The sequence below is a fragment of the Lycium barbarum genome, chromosome 5 (genome assembly GCF_019175385.1).
Source record: "Lycium barbarum isolate Lr01 chromosome 5, ASM1917538v2, whole genome shotgun sequence".
Taxonomy (NCBI): domain Eukaryota; kingdom Viridiplantae; phylum Streptophyta; class Magnoliopsida; order Solanales; family Solanaceae; genus Lycium; species Lycium barbarum.
In genome coordinates this window covers 123,684,925-123,689,410 of record NC_083341.1, presented here as the reverse complement: position 1 = coordinate 123,689,410, position 4,486 = coordinate 123,684,925, and the positions used below count along the sequence as shown (strand labels likewise).

The following is a 4,486-nucleotide window of genomic DNA, read 5'->3' as shown; positions in this document are numbered from 1 at the left end:
ATGAACTTTCCTCTTCCAACTGAATTCGGTGCTCACAAATTCCGGAGGGAATCCCCCGGATGTCTGCAATAGTCCAACCCAAAGCTCTCAAATGTTTCCTCAAAACTGCGATGAGTCTATGAGTTTGGCCCTCATTCAGAAGTGATGACACAATAACTGGGAGGGTGACATTTCCTCCAAGAAACTCATATCTAAGATGAGATGGAAGTTGCTTGAGCTCCAACTTTGGTGGCTCAATAATTGACGGTTTTGCTGGAGGAGTTGTTCGCTTCTCTAAATCAAGAGACAATTTCTTGGGCTCATAAGAGTAAGACCCCAGACCGGCGAGTGAATTCACCGTCTCAATATATCCCTCCATTTCTTCTGCATCAAATTTTACCAAAATGGCCGAGAATGCTTCACCCAAGCATTCTTCCTCCATCTTGAATTCTACCGCTTCATCCACCACATCAAAAGAATTAATGACTGAAATACTTTATAAAGACTAAGCAATTTCGTACCCTTACTGGCGTGAAAAGTCACCTCCTCATCGTTCACCCGGAACTTGATTTCATTCTTCTCTGAATCCATAAGAGCCCTCCCTGTAGCAAGGAAAGGTCTCCCCAGAATAATAGGAATTTCTTGATCAATAGCACAGTCAAGAATCACGAAATCTGCCGGCAGTAGGAATTCCCCAATTTGAACAAGCACACCATCAACTACCCCAACTGGCCTTTTTATCGACCTGTCAGCCATCTGCAACCTCATGGTAGTTGGCCTTGGTATCCCTAATCCTGATCTCTTGAAAATCTCAAGGGGCATAAGATTTATGCTAGCTCCGTTATCAAACAACACCTTGGCAAAATCCTGCTACCCTATGGTGCATGGAATGGTGAATGCTCCAGGATCTTACCTTTTTTGAACTGTGGTCTTGGAAATAATAGCACTGACGCGATGAGTGATACGCACAGTGTTGTGTTTTAATGGCTTCTTCTTCTTTGTTAAGAGATCCTTCAAATACTTATCAAACCCAGACATTTCTTGGATAACGTCCATGAAAGGAATGTTTATCGTCAATTGCTTGAGTTGATCATAAAATCGCAAACACTTGTCATCTTCTATTTTCCTCACTAGCCTTTGAGGAAAAGGCGGTGAAGATTTGAACATTTGAGTCAAAGGGCGTAGAGCGCCAGAAAGTTTTGCCTTCCCCTTTTCATGTTATTCTCCTTGTGCCTTGAGATTATCAAGATTTTGCTCCTCTTCAGCTATAATATGGACTTCCTCATCTGTTTCTTCCTCTACAATAACATCAGATACATTAGGTTGTGCCTCTTCTTCAATAATTGGCTCGAGATCAATCACCTTTTTTATCAGCACCTTGAAGTATTTTTCCACTTCGGGTGCTTATAGCAGCTACATGCTCCACAGAGTTTACCCCACTACCTTTCAGAGTTGGAACTGTATCACTTGGTAGTTTTCCACGTTGAGGAGTATGCACTTCTTTGGAAAGGTCTCTGAATTGCGATTCAAGCTTCTGAATGGAAGCTGAATGAGATAGTTGAATCGGAGACATTCCCTTTATTGTGATCTCAGTTCTGTCCTGATTCATTAGCATTTTCTGCATCATACTTTTCAGCTCCGCAGAATCATTAGAAGCATTGCTAGCTGAATTGTCTCTCCACTGTTGGGAACTTGATGCTTGCCCCCTTGGTGGAATGTAGGGGCTCGAGCTCTTGTTGCCATAATTATTGTTATTGTAATTTCCTTGATTTGGATTTCCCTGATGATTTCTGCTATAATTGTTCCCTTGAAATTGGTGTTGAGGTTTTTGCCATGGGTGATGGCCCGGATCTTGATAATTTTGCCTTTGATAATCCCCGTACGAGTTGTTGACATAATTATCATCTTCATAATGTTGCTGCCCATCTTGGTACATCCCCTCAGGGACTTGATACATCCCCTGTGGGTGAGGTGGTAACTCCTCAATAACATTTACCCCTTGTGCATCCTTTTCTGCCAACTTCTTTGATAATAGATCCACCGTGGTTTGCAATTAAGCAAAGGCGTGATCTCTCTCATGGTTTTGTTTTGCAACAGCAGCTAGTGATGGACTACCATAAGAGAGACTCTCACTATCAGTTTAATGCCAAGCTTGATTGTGGGTGGTGAGTTTATCAAGCAAATGAGTGATGCTGATAAATGACTTTTCCATGAAGCATCCTCCCGCGGCAGTATTGACAGCAATCTGATTCATTGTATCTAAGCCCTTGTAGAATTTCTCGGTGAGAGTAGCATCCGGAAACCCGTGAGTTGGAGATTGAGCTAGATAGTACTTGAACCGCTCCCATGCCGAATATAATTGTTCCCCTGAGAGCTGTTTGAACTCAAAGATCTTATCTAGAAGTTCAGCCTTTTTGCTTGGTGGGAACCACTTCTTCAGAAATGTATTGGCTAGCTCGCTCCAGGTATGAATAGAATTGCTGGAAAGCTTTTCATACCATTCCCTTGCTTGGCCAGCCAAGGAATATTTGAAGACCCGTAACCAAAGTGCATCAGCAGAAATAACACCTTGGGATTGTTGAGCACACACGTGCAGGAAGTTCTTCAAATGTCGGAGTGGACAATCCTCTAGAGAATTTCGAAAATAACCTTCAAGTTTCAGCAGCTGATAGATAGAACTATCAATTTTGAAAGTAGCATTTCCAGTCCTAGGAGGGACCACAGCAGAAGCATAATCAGCTTCATTGATGAATTCAACAAATATATTCTCATCTTCGTCCTCTTTTGGTGCAGGTGGGTTCACTTGGAGTCCACCTTGGTTTCCTTGATTTCGATTCTGTCTTCCTGCCATGTTCACCTGGTTGACCACAACAACAAACAAGGTGTGATGGAATAGAAAAGGCTTTAAAGAAGAGTACGCAACAATCAGTAATTTCAAAACCGTATTCCCCGGCAACGACGCCAAAATTTGATACGCTCAAATTACACCTATAAGTGGCGTAAAGCGGTCGTTGTCAAATATAATAACCCAAAAAAGGTTGGGGTCGAATCCCACAGGGAATATGGATTGAAAAGGGTACTAATTGTATGCGATACTAGTCTTTAAATGCTTTAATCCTATTCCGAATAGTTTGAAATATTTGTTGTGTAATGTAATTGAATGCCTTGACGTGAATTGTACTTAATGCGAGAGAGAGACTAAGGTTGTGTTCCCCATTTTGATTAGATATTATGCTTCAGGTTTCAATGTGATATACTTCTAATGGTTGTTCTAAGAGTATGCACTTGATCTCTTAAGGACTTTCTAATGCTTCCCAACAGTTAGGCCGTATTTCCTCTTTATGATTTTTCCAAATGTAAAAGATTTGAAATCGAAGAGCGACCAATAATGCCAATTAGACTTGTTATTATTCCTAAGTTAGTCTATTAAACGAGGGTTAACGCCCCGAGTCATTGTTATTCAATTTTACCAATACTGACTTTCTTTCCCAAGAAAAGTTAGTATAATGGCTTAGGCTAATACTTGCAATCATTACCCAACGCTAACGCACAAAGATAGAATAAATACGAACAACCATTATGCATATATCAATGGTAGAAACCCATTCACATAATACCCATCATGGGATCCACAAACTTAGAATTAAAATTAGCTACTCATCATTTTGGTTAACAAAGAAAGCTTAAAAGTTAACATAATATACTTACAATGCTAATACAATATGGAATGAAGGTGAAGTTGGTGCTTTAAATGCTCCAACCACTTCACAAATATTCAAGACTTAAAGTTAATGTTCCCAAGAAAATCAGAATAATGAATTAAAACCCTAACTTTAAGTATTTATAGGGCCAAAAATCGCGCCAAATTTCTGGACAAAATCACCCTTTCGCGGCATCGTTACGGACGGTAACACAGGTTACGGTCCGTCCTTTGGTTTCGTCCTCTGTCAGGTTGATATAGGTCAACGTTACGGCTTCTTGCGACGGACCGTAACACAGGTTACAGTCCGTATCTCCCAGCGGATCATGGCCTCAGTGTTCAGTGGCCAATGCGTTACGCCATGACGTTACGCCCCGTAACCTGAGTTACGGACCGTCCTTCTGGGCGTAACGTGTGACACTACTTAGGCTTCTTACTGGATATTTCCTTCAGCTTACGGTACACGTTACGGCCCGTAACATGTGTTACGGACCGTCCTTTATAGCGACACGTATTTGGATCTTCCTCTCTGGTACGGATCACGTTACGGTCCGTAACTCGAGTTACGGACCGTCCTTTTGCTCCAAGTTGTCCGTTTTTCAGCATTTCTTATCATTTCCGTTCCTTAGTCAAACAACCCTACAAAACACAAAAATAACATAAGAAACGATGTAAAAACACTTAAAAACAAGCAACACTTCTAGTGACAAAGGCATAAAATGTGCCGAAATTCACGGCACATCAATATCCAAACTGGTGAAAAGGACTATAGGATGTCAAGTTAAACTTCTTTCTGTTGGGGGCAAC

General features: G+C 41.2%; 1 non-coding gene across 1 annotated transcript; it reads left to right on the top strand.

The window, feature by feature from the left end:
• Nucleotides 1-2,279: 2,279 nt before the first annotated feature.
• LOC132643073 (small nucleolar RNA R71) lies at nucleotides 2,280-2,385 on the top strand. Its single transcript, XR_009583523.1, has one exon. It is a non-coding gene; the product is annotated as a small nucleolar RNA R71 (small nucleolar RNA).
• The last annotated feature ends 2,101 nt before the right edge of the window (nucleotides 2,386-4,486 follow it).